This window comes from Choloepus didactylus, chromosome 3 (assembly GCF_015220235.1).
Source record: "Choloepus didactylus isolate mChoDid1 chromosome 3, mChoDid1.pri, whole genome shotgun sequence".
NCBI classification, from domain to species: Eukaryota; Metazoa; Chordata; class Mammalia; order Pilosa; family Megalonychidae; genus Choloepus; species Choloepus didactylus.
This window is the reverse complement of record NC_051309.1, coordinates 46,425,653-46,441,816: the sequence shown is the minus strand read 5'-3', so window position 1 is coordinate 46,441,816 and position 16,164 is coordinate 46,425,653. Positions and strand designations below refer to the sequence as shown.

The following is a 16,164-nucleotide window of genomic DNA, read 5'->3' as shown; positions in this document are numbered from 1 at the left end:
GGAAAATTGGCCATGGTACAAAGGCATCTGATAACCTCTGAGAAAGAGGTAGGATTTGAATTGAAGAAGGAAGGTAATAACTGTAGCTGTACTTATTGTCCTTAGTGTGGAGCCATGGTAAACCCACGAATTTGGAAATATAGTCCTCCTCACATCCACCCATATGTTTTGGTAATAACACAATCAGGGTAGGCTTATAAATTGCAAAAGGAAACAAAAGATACATTAAGTAGCAGCTAAACTCCAACAACCATCTGACAGCAAATCATCTCAGGAATTTAGTGGGCTTGGTTTCTGCTTACAGATGTTGAGCTAACCATATGCTTAGGGCTGGAGTATCAGTTTGTCGACTTTCCAAAAGATGTTAGTGAATTAAAGCTGTTTCCTTGATTCAGTTTATGATAAAGTTTAAATGAGTTTTTAAAACTAGTGCTCCAAGCAAGATACCTTTAACGGAGAAACTATCAGTCTGGGAAAATGCCCTGGTCTTGGGGAAAAGTAGGCCTGAGGCTGGATGTAGGTAGGACACAAGCGGCAGCCAAAGAGCATTGCCTCAGTGTCCTTCAGGAGCCAAGGATAGATTCTTCCAGAGAGGAGAGAATAAGAGGGGATGAGGGAAGGCAGTGAAAAGATGTGCAAATTAAGGCTCACATTTAATTGGATGCTGTCTCTGTTAGTGCAATGCAACTCCCTCTTTTGTGTCTCCTAATTCACCCCTCTGATTCTTCAGTAAATTAAAATTCACTTGCACAAGCTTCATAGGTAGAATGTACAGGGAAATCGGAAAAGGACTGAAATGTGCATCAGTGTTGATTATAGTATAGGACAGAAACTGCACAGAATAAAAAACTATCATCTGAGTGATCACAGGAATTTGAAACCCACTACACTCATCCCTCCCACTTCATCTTCAGGTATTTATTAAGGTCTTGGTGAGAATTTTGGCTGACACTAAGAACGGAGTTTGGGGGTTCACATTAATGCTTTCCGTATCCTAAGGAGTAAGGAAGCCTCGAGTATCAAACTGTTAAGTCGTTTGTTCCTAAGTCTACTGTTGGTTTAAAAATGCCTTTTTGACATCCCAGATGTGGGCACTGGAGATCAAGGAAACAAGGTGGCTGTAATTTCATTGCCAGGATAGCCAAGTCTACTAATTTGTTAATCATTTTTTTTTCGCTTTGTAATCAGTATATTAAGGAGACATTCATACATTTCAAGAATTGCTTAAATTCCGATACTCAGATTAAAGCATGTGAACATATCTTTTAAACATATGATTAAAGCTATTCATAATTTGATATACTACCAACATTAAATTACAGTTACCTTGGAGCATAAGTTAAATGGTTTAAAGTGAGCCTAAGGAACACCTTCTTATCTTATACATGCAAATTTCTCTTCCATGTAAAGATCCTCTTCACCTGAACTTTTAAGTTACCCAGCTCCTGCAATCACTACTTTGGGGCATATCATGGTCCAAAAAGAAGGGGGATAAATGTAACCAGGACAAAGCAACATATTTATATATTAAAAAAAAAAAAAGGGCATAGCAGAAGGGAATGCAATTGTAGAAGTGCATGCCCTCAAGAAGCAGCATATTATGATAAACCTCTTTAAAAAGCTACCATTTCTATTACTGAAAACCACAGACTAAATTATTACTGTGCCATCTTCAAGTAACAGCTGAGGCAATAGAAATGCAGAAGCATCACAACAAATCCCACTTAATACGAATAACTATAAAGACCAACACTTCTCTACAAGTTAAGTTTTGTTTTTTTTCTGATTGCCAGTTAAATACAGTTTTAATTTCATAGCTTAACAATGAAGGGTCACACACTGAAGTCAATACACATACCTATACCTAGGCATTTCACTCTAAGCTAGTCCATGTACACAGCAAAAAATTATTACAAGACATGGCCTAACAAATGCTAAAGGGATTTTTCTTCTTTTAAACCAATAGTTTTTACAATTATTAAACTTTATCTTGCAAACTAAAGTCATCATACATACAGGCCAAAGTAAGAGCTTTTATATTTGAGTTTATTCTTCATTTAACTTTTAAAACACTACTATAGTTGAATATTAAAACAAAAACAATAGCAAGTAGTGAGCATATTATGATTACAGTCTTTCACTTACTCACTACTGCATATAAAATGCCAGTAGTGAGTGTTATTCACTGGCTCCAACTAGGAGGTTTGACACTGAACACCACCTCTGGGGTGATGCTCATCATCCTCATATGCTTCTCCATTGTAATGGCGGCGTCTTTCCTGATTGGGATCAAAGTCTACCAGTTCTACCTGATCCATTTCATCAGTTTCTTCTACTTCTTTTCTCTCAGGTAGCAGTTTTTCCAACAGAGACAGTTTATCAGGTGAGAGAAAGCCATTCTCAGGAAAGTTTACCTTAAATTCGATGATTAGGCGACCCTTTTCATATGGCCTATGATAAATTGGCATGCCTTCATTTAGCACACATTTGATGTCTCCATGTTTGACAATCTGACCTGGATGAGAGGTGATAACTATGGTTCGGTTGTCAAGAGCGGATATTGGCTTTTGGAAGCCACACAATGCTTCAACCAGCTGTATGTCCATACACATGAAAAGGTCCTCTCCTCGCCGAGTAAAAACAGCATGATCCTTCTGATCTAAAACAATGATAATATCTCCTGGCTCCAGTCCTGGCTCTTGGTCTCCTTCACCATGGAATGTTATCTTTTGGCCATCTTTCATGCCTTTGTCAATATGAACTTCTAGAATCTTCTTCTCTCGAACTATCTTCCTTCCATTGCAACTTTTACATCTATCTTTAGGACTGATCCGTTCCCCATGGCCTTGGCACTCCATGCACACAGACTGAATTTGCTGAACCATTCCAGGTCCTATCTGATGAATTCTTATTTGCATTCCAGTACCTCGGCAATTGGGACAGCACTCGACTGCTCCTTTCTTACCACCTCGGCCTTCACATTTGTCGCAAATCACATTCTTTTGCAGAGCGAGTTTTCTTGTTGCACCATTATATAAATCTTCTAAGGTTACTGAGAGCTGATGTACAACATTTTTACCTCTCCTTTCTTTCTGCATCCTTCCACCACCTCCAAAAAACATATCAAAGATGTCCATGGGGGAGCCAAAACCCCCACCTGCTCCACCCTCTTTGATGGCCTGTTCTCCTCCTTTGTCATATAATTCTCTTTTCTTTGCATCAGAGAGCACTTCATAAGCTTGAGAAATCTGTTTAAACTTCTCTCCTTCGTTTGGATTCTTATCAGGGTGTTATTTCAAGGCTAGTTTCCTGTAAGCCTTTTTCAACTCTTCCTGGGTGGCATTGGGTTTGACCCCCAAAACATCATAGTAAGTGGTTTCTTTCACCATTTTCTACAGCCGGTGAGCGGGCCGAGGCCGGTGAGGGGGAGCGGGAAGGAGAGCGTCGCTGTGCGCAGCTCAGGCAACCGCCGCTCCTCCACCTCTCACCGAGAGTTCTGGAAAGTTCCTGTTAATCATTTTTTAAAAGTCAACTCTCACAATTTAAACTGTGAAATACAAAATTCTAACTTATGACTACAGTTAAGAAGAAGGATCAAAAAAGTGACAAACATTTCTTCTGCTTGCATTTCCATTTTCAGAGGTGATTATTCTTTGAAACAAGACCCTCCAACTTAGGGAGAAGTTAGACACATGGAATATTTAAGACAGATGATCTCTGTGGGGAAATGTCACACATGTGAGCATGCCCAGCTGTGAACACTGTTGCTTTTCTTGTTTCTTTTCTTCATTTAGACCAGGAACAGGCTTCCTTTTTTCCTTATAAAGCCTAAGGAGTGGCCACGTTATATGATTATTTATATATTTACTATTTATCATTTACTTCTATTTCTCTGGTATTATCTTCAGAAATTGATTTCCATAATTTCTACTTTTTTTCAGATATGTTGAAGTATTTTTTGTCCTCTACTTAGATACATATATGAGGAACATATTGATTATATGAATGAAAATATGTGCATGTGTCCTGAATTTGAAAATAACTGGTGCTCCTGATTTATATGGTAAAAGTTTCAGGGTGCTCTTTCCAGTTTATTTTTATATTAAGAAAAGAAAGGAATCAGCCAATAGAAAAACATTATGAAAGGAAACTAAGAGAAAGAATTTGCTAAATTTATAGGCAGAATGCAGTCAAATGATGGGAAGCAAATCTAGGCTTGGGGGCTGAGAGTATAAAATCTAGATTCAGAAAGCCCCAATCCAATCTGTGCTCCACTTACTGGGTGTGGGAAATTTGGTAGGCTTCTTAATCTCTTGTAGCCCCTGCCCCTTTATTTGTAAAATGGGGTAATGAGAGCATCTACCTCATACAGCTGTGAGGATTTAGCGAGATTCTGCATTTACTGCTGTGCCCTTCACAAAATGTTCAATAAATGGGCACTTTTAAATACAAGTAATTCTCTTCAGCTGCATGTTATTATTATTCTCTTCTGCCATAAATTTTAGTTGGAGTTTGACATTAACCAGGACACTGCCCCTCATTATTAAAATTGCAATTTGCCATCATTAAAATTGCAATCTGTGACTAATAACAACCTTCACCAAATAGTTTTCTACACGTTGCAAAAAAAAAAAAAAGAGAGAGGAAGAGAGGGAGAGAGGAAGAATGGGAAGGAGAGAAGAGGGAAGGGATGGGAAGGGGAAGGGAAAGGGAGAGGGAGAGAAAAGCAGCAACTTTTAGTTATCCGTTTTAGGATATCTACCCAAAATGTACCATACCAACAGGTAATCACCTCCAATTTGTATTTGTGCCTATATTTTCATTAAAATATCCATCAGTGGCATACAAAGAAGTGAATTCATTTATTCAAAACATTATTGAAATGGATACAGACTAGACATGATGAGAGAGTGAACTACAATGGGGGAATTAAAGAAAAGTAAACAATATTCAGGAAATAGAATCCAGAGTACTCGGCAGCCAAGGGAATGTGAGGGATGTGATAGAGGGAGAAGTATACAGGCATATTGTAAGATAGTCATGCTTTATTAATGTCTGTTTTATTAATATAAATACTAATATATAATACTTATGGCATTTCCCAGAGTTTATATTTTTATACAGTCAGTATGTTATTTTTGCCATCTTTTTAAATTGCAATTTTGAGGATACATTACAGTTGTCTTCAAACACTGTAATTAAAGATGACAACTTTCCACAGAAAATCTGAACTTTTAAGATTGATGGTTTTGCTGAATAAATTTACAATGGAATGGATACTTGACAGTTTGTAAAGCAAAAATAAAAATTGGTTATAGCCAAATCTGTTATTTTGGAAGAATGATGTAGTACATCTTCCACATACAAAAAATATGAGTCAAGATTTCTTAATTGTGCAGATCATAAGGCCCACATATCAAAAAGTACAAGCTGGAAAAGCTAAGATGGTTTATTCTTCAAGTAACTTTAGGTCAAAGTTAAAGATGACTTATTAGGGTGATAAAATGGCACTGAACGTAATAAATTTATGCCTATGCTTTGTTCCCTGTCATTTTGTAACCAAAGCTATTTCTACCCTACCATAATGTATATTTTTAATCAGACAGTATTAGCTACAGCAGAGCAAACCACAAGTCACAAGGACAGATGACTGTAACTCTATGTTAGAGATAGATTTCTGTGACATTGCATATAAAGCAGGATTTATAAATCAAAATTCCACTCACTGCTGGTATAATTTTTGCTTGTAATAAAAGCATTTTGACCCCTAAGTTTCACCTTTAAAAGCATTTGAAAAAATATACATATTTTTCTGCATGCTTTTTAAAGTAAAAATGATAGTCTGAAAAAATAATATCTACTCCTTATTGATTAAATGCTGCCTATGATAAAGTGGCATAATGAAGAAATCTGAAAGCTTGAGGATGCTTATATTTAAGGTGTTTTCCCATAAGCCCATGGTAATTAGTAAAGCCTTTTTGGCCTGACATCAGTCCCGAGTAAACATACCAGTTTTCCTTTAAACAACTGTCTAAACCCTCAGACTCACTGAGAATGTGTCCTGGGCAAGGCTGGGTAGATCCTCCAGTTCTTCAAAGATGATACTCTGTTTAATTTGTCATGGACAGAATAATTGACACATGAAATGCCTGCACCTTACCTTAGAAGGAGAAAACAGTTAAAATTCAAAATATCATTCCCTAATTCATTTCATTGACATAAAGTATGGCATATATAGCTTTCATTCCTTTGAAAGGCAGCAAATGCCTTGGCATTTTAATAAGATCAGTACCATATGTCACTTTCCTCAATGCCACCCTATTCAGCTGTATGCATGGGATTGTCAGGTGCAAGCTCCTCACAGCAAGGATGTGGTAAGCCAGTGACTCCTGGTGGCTGATACTCAATTATGCAGATTTCTATTTCCAGCAAAGTCAAAAAAAAAATGGGCAAAATAAAGTATACTGTTTAACTTCCAAATAAAAGGTCATTTCTACCAGGAAGAGTTTAAAAATGAATCATTTCTACATATGCAAATAAATTAAATCTTTTTCAAACTCTTTTTCAAAGATTTTTAGTGAAAAGTACATTGTAAAATGCCCAAAGCAGGAAAACTGAAATTTATTGATGAATATTGCTAAAATCCAGCTATAGCTCAGAACTCCCACCTCTGGGATTTTATCCTAAACATGTAATTCCACAAGAACAAAAATCTATATCCAACATCATCTATAAAACAAACCCCCAAACTGGAAACAATTTTAATTTCCAAGGTTGGGAAACGATTTTAATAAACTCAAATGTGTTATCATGATGAAATATAAAGGCATTTCCAAGGTTAATTATAAGAACTGGACAAAAACTGAAAAACATTATTGATATAATGTTTGGCTTAACAAGCAGAGTAAAAATGGTCCATTTATTGTGAAGGCCACTATAAAAAAAAATATGTATGTGTGCATATGTTCACTGGAAGGCAATAAGGAGAAAATGAACATGGTTTCATTAAGGCAGTAAGCTTCATGTATTTTTAATTTTTAAAAATATCCTTCATATTCCCAACAAAATTTTTAAAGAAAAGAAAATATCTAGATTGGAAATTTACTTCACAGTAGCATATAAGGGTAAGCTAACAGTGGACTTTTCAAAATTAAAATCTGATCAACTCTTCTCCAACTTCTATTCACCTTTATCTCATCTCTCGTCACTTCCCCAGGCAAGTCTTCCCTAACTAGCCCTCACCTGGGTAAAGTTACCTTATTAGGTGCTCTCCAAGACTCCATTCCTTTCCTTCAGAATATCTCACTTTGCAATTATACACTGATTAGGGTGATTACTAAGGCTTGTTTCTTCCACTAGATTATGAGGAAGACTGTCCACAAAGGAAGCACTCAATAAAATTTGTGCAATAAGTTGAATAACAGTGCATACTCAATAAGATAATAAATCTACACAACTCCTTCTCCTCACTACAACAGGAGATAGAGCAGAGCAAGACTGGGCAAAGCGGCCCTTTACTTCTCTTGATATTTTTCACCAAACTACAGAAGAATTTTAGAATTGCCCAGAAATGTGTGGTAGAGTTAACTAGAACCTATGTCTCTTGATTTCCTTCCATTTATCAACTTATATTACCTTATAGGAGAGACACTGAAGGACCAAGGACTTTTCTCATAGGCCCTCCTTTGTCCTTGTCCCTTGGAGCTATTCCTCCTCACCCTCTCTTGCACAAGATTTTAGCCCCTAACTTGTCCTTTGCACCCTTCTTGATACAATCCAAATTGATCAACAGTGGCTGCTAATATGAAAGAATTGTATTCCCTTCTCCAGGAATTATCCTTGGCCAATTATTCCTGAAAGCAGATGAACTTCCACTGAGCCACTCTTTTTTTTTAATTCAGTTTTATTGAGATATATTCACATACCATACAATCATCCGTGGTGTACAATCAACTCTTCACAGTACCATCATATAGTTGTGTGTTCATCACCGCAATCAATTTTTGAACATTTTCCTTACACCAAAAAGAATAAAAATAAGAATAAAAAATAAAAGTAAAAAAGAATACCCAAATCATTCCATCCCACCCAATTTTTCATTTAGTTTTTGTCCTCACTTTTCTACTCATCCATCCAAACACTAGATAAAGGGAGTGTGAGCCACAAGGTTTTCACAATCACACTGTCACATCTTGTAAGCTACACAGTTAAACAATCATCATCAAAAATCAAGGCTACTGGGTTGCATTTCCACAGTTTCAGGTATTTCCTTCTAGCTATTCCAATACACTGAAACCTAAAAAGGGATATCTATATAGAACATAAGAAAGCCCTCCAGAGTGACCTCTCGACTCCATTTGAAATCTCTCAGCCACCGAAACTTTATTTTGTTTCATTTTGCGTCCTCCTTTTGGTCAAGGAGATTTTCTCAATTCCACGATGCTGGGTCCAGGCTCATCCCCGGGAGTCATATCCTGCGTTGCCCAGGAGATTTCCACCCCCGGGAGTCAGATTCCATACAGCAGGGAAGGCAGTGAGTTCACCTGCCAAGTTGGGTTAGCTAGTGAGAGAGGGCCACATCTGAGCAACAAAGAGGTACTCAGGGGGAGACTCTTAGGCACAATTATAAGTAGGCTTCCACTGAGCCACTCTTGCTTTGCCCTACCAAAACATTTTTTCCTCCTTTGCTAAGAAAGAAACTTCTTCTTATAGCTAGGATCATGCTCACAGAGCTCTGGTTGATTTTCTTCCACACCTGCTTATTTATGAAACAGATAGAGAAGGGGCAACATGTCTGTTCCATTTTGCAGGACATACACACAGCAGCACAATTGCTGCTACCTATTTGGAGCCTAATAGATATTTCTTAGTTTACAAGTAAGTAATTGAAAACTAGAGCTTCTGGTTCAGAAGTTGATACAGCAAGCAAAAGCTAAATTTCTATTTTCTCACTATATTTTCCAACTTTCTCACCTCAGGGTAGAAGATGCATTGGGGATTATTAATTCCTGATTAATACCTAGGGCACAGGAAAAACAAGAAGATAGACAGGGAGGAGGCAGAAGGGGGCACATTTCCAGTTCTTTCTTTAATATTATGTTTTCCTTGTAAAAAATAAAACACACTTTATTGGAAGGAAGGAAGGGAGGGAGGGAGGGAGGGAGAAAGGGGAAAGAGGGAGGAAGGGAGGGAGGGAAAGGGAGGAAGGGAGGGAAAGAAGAAGGAAGGAAGGAAGGAAGGAAGGAAGGAGTAAAACAAAAATCCCACTTCTGATGAAAGCAGCATTTGCCATTTCAAATGTTGTATGTGTGGTATTTACCAAGAAATTAAAAGAGAAAAAAACATTTAGAAGAAACTGCATTTTTATTTTTTTTCTCCCAAAATTGGGGATGTCATAAAGAAAAACAAGAAATAGAAAAATAAAGCAAACCATGGTAATTATTTTCTTTTTAAATCCTTAAAAAATATTTCTCATGGTGACATAGATGACATTATGCATTTGTCAAAACCCTTCGAACTGTACAACACAAAGAGTGAACTTGCATATAAACTATGGGCTTTAGTAAATAACAGTGTATCAGTACTGGGTCATCAGTTGCAACAAATGTACCACACTAACGCAAGTATTAATAAAAGAGAAACTGTAAGGGGGAAGAGAGCAAGTATATGGGAACTCTCCATATTATCTGCCCAATTCTCTATAAACATAAACCTGTCCTAAAAAACAAAATCTATTAGTCAAGGAAATCTTACTATGAAACATTTATATTCCTTATAATCACTTATAAATAAGTAATTATACTACAATATGAATTTTACCCCCATTACAATCTCCTAATCTTTAATACTCTGAATGTACTGACACATATTAACAATGCAGTCATTTTTTCAGCACGTTATTACATGAATCAAACTACTAAAATTATAGTCTTCTAGGTCTTAATACAGAAACGAAAACAAGATGTGTCAAACTATTGAAGCAATAAGCATGATACACTGTGAATGTAGTAAAAACAACTTAAACAAATCTGATTTTCGACTATTTCCACACTTACACTGGAGCTTTAAGCAGGAAACTGCAGCAAGAAGAAAAAAAAATAGCATTATTTTATTGGATAATAAAGTGCTGGCTATTTTCAAAGGTAGAAAAATAGCAGGCAGCATTATACATCATATGTATACATGTAAAGACCAAAATCCAATTATGCTAGTCATCTGTGTTCTAATTAATATGTATGGCTTTTGATGTACAGAGCAATTGATATTCCAATAAAATGGCTATCCTAGGCTTGACTTGTAGTTCCCTTATTTCTCCTCACTATTATTTGTCAATTATTTTACATTATTGAGTACTCTGTAGAAAAGCATGGCTGAATTACATTTTAATGCCATGGTCATGAATGTATTCTGCAATATTTTTAGGAAGCAGTGATATGGATTATGGGTAAAATGGTGACATAAGTCCAAGAGTCTAATTCCCCTATCTTCCACTACCAGATTTCCCCTGGAAGGAACAAAGGAATGTAAGAGTGGAGGGAAATTTGACATGTTGAGGCAAACTAGAAAAGGGTGATATCCATATCTCATGTGCTTAAAGGACATGTTGCAAAATGAAAGGGAGACATAACAGTCTGATCCATGAACTCTCCCACATAGAGAAGCTGCATGCCTGGGGGAAAAGTGGCAAATACCTTTAAAACATATCACCAACAACAACAAAGGACGAGGGATTGTGTTTTTAAGAATAAAAAAGGCTATGTGGTGTACAATGTGATCCTTCTGAGTATAACAATATCCTGACATGTTCCATAAAAATGGATTTATAGTGAAAGGCAGTGGAGTTAGATAGTAGGACAGAGAATGGCAGCAGCTCAAATCCTGATGACACTAAAATGTTTATGTCCTTTGCTCCTAATTGAAATTACATTAAAATATTCATATTCATGTCCTTGGCTTCTATCCCAATTTTGGAAATGCCTCCCAAGGTGGTCTAACGGAATATAAATATTACATTCACAAAGAAGATTATCCTGGTATTTTCTAAAACAGTGAGTCTAAATTCTCAATGACAGGGGAATAGTAAATAAATAAATATATAGATATAGATATAGATATAGATATAGATATAGATATAGATATAGATAGATACAAACTTTTAAAAAATCATATCATTATGAAGACTCAAAATTACTTTTGAGGCAATTCACAGTGTGCGTGGGCAATGGAGGACATGTCTCCTGGTATCTTCTCCCACCAGTGTCTAGCGCTGATGGGGGTCCATAAGCAAAGCCAACCAGCCTATAAATTTCTCCATTAACTGGCTACAGAAAACTCTTCAATCTCATTTTCCACAACTACCTATACACACTTGCAATGGAAAAACTCCCAGGATGGCTACCATCACTTCCTTCCATCCTTATACACACTTGTTAGTCTGCCCCTCAAAAGCAGAATGCATCCCCTCCCCTTGAATCTGATCTGGCCTTGTGACTGGATTTGACAACAGGACATGGGGGAAGTGATGTTCTAGCACCGCTGACCCAAGACCTTAAAAGGTCTAGCAGCTTCTGCTTCTTCCCTTTTGAAAAACAGCCACCATCAGCATATAAAAAGCCTCACTACCTTGAGATCACAGTGTTGTGAGAAAACTCTTTAAGAGGCCACATGAAGAAGTTCCAAGGTGTCAGACATTTGATTGAAAGGTTCTTGGACCTCCTGCTAAATGCAGCTATGTGAGTGGCCCCAACAGACGCCACATGAAGCAGAAGATTCAGCAAGCTGAGTGTTGTCAACCCAAGAAATTGTGAGAAATAATGAATCGTCATTATTTTAAGCCACTAGGTTGTGGAGTGATTTGTTACAAAATGTTTGATAACTGAAACACAGTTGATACTCTAATCATACTAAACTACTCAAAGACTGTTATCCCTGAGAGTTTGCAAATTCTACCTTTCGTCCCTGCTACTCCCTTCATCCACTTTATGAACTTCTACTCAATTTTTTTTTATTGACCTTGTTCAGATACCATACAACTATCCAAAGATCCAAAGTGTACCATCAATTGCCCATGGCACCACCATACAGCTGCGCATCCATCAACACAATTTTTTTTTTCAATTTTTAGAACATTTTCACTACTCCAGAAAAGAAACAAAGACAAAAAAAAAAGGAAACTCACATCCTCCCGTACCCCTAACCACGCCCCCCCTTCATTATTGATTTGTAGTTTTGTATAGTACATTTGTTACTGTTGATGAAAGAATGTTAAAATACTACTAACTGTAGTATATAGTTTGCAATAGGTCTATCTTTTTTCCCTATATGCTTCTCTATTATTAACTTCTAGTCATAGTGTCATACATTTGTTCTAGTTCGTGAGAGAGATTTCTAGTATTTGTATAGTTAATCATGGACATTGTCCATCACAAGATTCACTGTTTCATACATTCCCATCTTTTAATCTCCAACTTTCCTGCTGGTGACATGCATGACTCTGAGCTTACCCTTTCCACCACCTTCACACACCTTTTAGCACTGTTAGTTATTCTCATTACATGCTACCATCACCCCTGTCCATTTCCAAATATTTTAAGTTCACCCTAATTGAACATTCTGCTCATAATAAGCAACTGCTCCCCATTCTTTAGCCTCATTCTATATCCTAGTAACTTATGTTTCATGTCTATGAGTTTACATGTTACAATTAGTTCATATCAGTGAGACCCTGCAATATTTGCCTTTATGTGTCTGTCTTATTTCACTCAACATAGTGCCTTCAAGGTTTCTTTATCAACCCTTTTCTTTTAAGATGGTTTTGTTCAAACACTATACATTCTGTCCTAAGTAAACAATCACTGGTTCCCCGTATAGTCACGTATTTATGTATTGAGCACCATCGCCACTCTCTATATAAGCACATCTCTTCCACAAAGACAGGGGAAGAGTCAAAGCAGGCAGAGAGGCAAAAGAAAAAGGCAAGAGAAAGAGAGAAAAACAAACAAAAAGTCTTGATAGCTAGAAGGTGACAAAAGGAAAGATAGCATTAACCTAAAGTAGAATAAAGAGTCAGACAACATCACCAGTGCCTGGAGTACCATACCCTTCCCCTATTCCCTACCACCCCATATGCATTTAGCTTTGGTATATTGCTTTTGTTACATTAAAGGAAGCATAATACAATGTTTCTGTTAATTCTAGCCTCTAGTTAGCATTGATTGTATTTTCCCCCCAATCCCACCCTATTTTTAACACCTTGCAATTTTGACATTCATTTGTTCTATCTCATATTTGTACCTTTTATTACAATTGTTGAGCACCCTAGGTTTCCCTTAGTTACACAGTCCCAGTCTTTATTGTTCATCTTTTGTTCTGTCCCACATGATCCCAGCCTTCCTCTTTCAACCATACTCATAGTCATCTTTGTTCAGTGTACTTACATTGCTGTGCTGCTATCTCCCAAAATTGTTTTCCAAACCTCTCACTCCTGTCTTTTCCTTTCTGTTTGCAGTGCATCCTTTAGTGTTTCCCGTAGAGCAGGTTTCTTGTTCACAACTCGGTCATTGTCTGTTTGTCAGAGAATATTTTAAGCTTTCCCTCATATCTGGAGGATAATTTTGCCAGATATAGGATTCTTGGTTGGTGGTTTTTCTCTTTCAGTATCTTAAATATATCACCCCACTTCTTTCTTGCCTCCGTGGTTTCTATTGAGAAATCTACACATAGTCTTATCAAGCTTTCTTTGTATGTGATAAATCGTTTCTCTCTTGCTGCTTTCAGGATTCTCTCTTTATCTTTGATGTTTGATAATCTGATTATTAAGTGTCTTGGTGTAGGCCTATTCAGATCTATTCTGTTTGGGGTACGCTGCACTTCTTGGATCCATAATTTTATGTCTTTCATAAGAGATGGGAAATTTTCATTGATTATTTCCTCTATTATTGCTTCTGCCCCTTTTCGCTTCTCTTCTCCTTCTGGGACACCAATAACACGTAAATTCTTGCTTTTTGTTTTGTCTTTAAGTTCCTGGAGACGTTGCACGTATTTTTCCATTCTTTTCTCTATCTGTTCTTTTTTGTGTAGGCTTTCAGTTGCCTTGTTCTCCAGTTCCTGAGTGTTTTCTTCTGCCTCTTGAGGTCTGCTGTTGTATGTTTCCAGTGTGTCTTTCACCTCTTGTGTTGTGCCTTTCATTTCCATAGATTCTGCCAGCTGGATTTTTGAACTTTCAATTTCTACCTTATGTACGTCCTGTGTTTTCATTATACGGTTCAGCTCTTTCACCATACCTTCCCTAAACTTTTTGAACTGACTTATTATTAGTTGTTTCAATTCCTGCATCACAGTTGAAGTGCAAGTTTGTTCCCGACTGGGCCATAACTTCATTTTTCTTGGTGTAGGTTATAGTTTTCTGTTGTCTAGGCATGGTTTCCTTGGTTACCCCAATCAGGCCTCCCCAGACCAGAATGGGCTAAGGTCCCAGAAGGAAGAAATATTCAGTATCTGGTTTCCCTGAGGGTGTGTCTTAGAAAACTGGCACCCCCTCTGATGCCTCCAGTCACTGTGCTTTTCTGCCCAGCAGGTGGTGCCTGTTAGCCTATAATTCTTGACTGGTGTGAGGAGGTGTGGCTCTTTTTCCCCACGTTCTGAATGAAAGGCAGGTAGTAGAGCTGGGCCCCACCCCTTTCCTCTTAGAGAAGATAGACCCCCTAGGGGGAAGTCATTAGCATTTCAATGGTCTCTCTCTGCCTGTCCTATACCCTTGTCTGGGTCACAGAACTGGGAACTGAAAATGGCTGAGGCTTTCTCCACTGAGTCGAAAAAGGAACAGAGCTAGTCTGAGGTGACTCCCTGGCTCTCCAAGGTCAGTTGTTACCCAATGCCTCTGTCTACTTGTTGGGGATTCATACCTCATAGTGAGCAGTTCCCACTCACTAATTAAAACCCCAGTTGGAGCTCAGCTGAGCTATATTCACTTGCTGGGAGAAAACTTCTCTCTGGCACCACGAGGCTTTGTATCTTGGGCTGTGGGGGAGGGGTCTCGTGATTTTGGAACTGCAGTTTTTACTTACAGGATTTATGCTGTGATCTCGGGCATTCCTCCCAATTCAAGTTGGTGTATGACGAATGGATGTCACATTTGTCCCCTTGCAGTTATTCTGGATTATTTACTAGTTGTTTCTGGCTTTTTTCAGTTGTTCCAGGGGGACTACTTAGCTTCCACTCCTCTTTATGCCGCCATCTTAGATCGGGGATCTCTACTCAATTTTTAAGACCCCTCTGAAGGATCACCTCCTCTTTGAAACCTTCCCTGACTATATGAGGCAGTTACTCTTAATGCTCTCTTGATGCTATAATATATTGCCATAGTACCTACTTCTTTACTGTACTTTTTACCTGTGAGACACTTAGGTGTTTCCATGCTTACCTTCACACTGACTATGAGTTCCTTGTGGGAATATGCAACCACTTTTGTATCACTGTTGGTTAAAATAACACCTAAAAAACAATCTTACAGGGTAGATGCAATGATTGTTCTCCATTTATATATGTGAAAACTGAGATACATGCTAAACTAACATGTTCAAGGTCACTCAGAAAGTTGAGCTAGATGTATGGAAAGATGAATTATGAAAGAATGAAATTCTATTATCTACAAGAAACCTTTCCTGAAAACTAACTCCATATCTCATTAATCTTTATCTCTTCTGATGTCCTACAGTACTTACGGTCTAAAGAAAATAAAACTATGTTTTATACTGATATACCATATATATGCTGGTCTTCCCTGTCTCAGTGCATATTTCTGATGGATAAAGATCACAACTTATATTGCTACTGAATCCTCCACAAGGCCTAACATGGCAATTAATAGTTTCTTACTAATTTATTAATTGGTCATTTCAAAAATATTAAATTAATCAATGATAAAGAGAATGTCAGGAAATTACCAAGTCTTCTTCTACATAAGAAAAATAAACTTATAATGGAACATTTAATATGTTTTCTATCTCAATTTTCTAATACTTTATTATACCATGAACTTGAGTGTATTTTTCAGTATAGTATTTTTTGAATCTAGGAAAAGAGTGGCCTTGAAAGAATATTTACTGCAAATAGTCTACCTTTAACTGGACTTCTGCAATACTCAGAGTAAAAGAGTAGACTGAA

The 16,164-nt window shown here is 37.3% G+C and overlaps 1 protein-coding gene and 1 pseudogene across 1 annotated transcript in view; both read right to left on the bottom strand.

The window, feature by feature from the left end:
* GRXCR1 (glutaredoxin and cysteine rich domain containing 1) overlaps positions 1 to 16,164 on the bottom strand; it is a 122,362-nt gene that overhangs the window by 19,088 nt on the left and 87,110 nt on the right. The gene's annotated exons all lie outside the window — the stretch shown is intronic.
* On the bottom strand, positions 2,026 to 3,389 carry LOC119528600 (annotated as a pseudogene).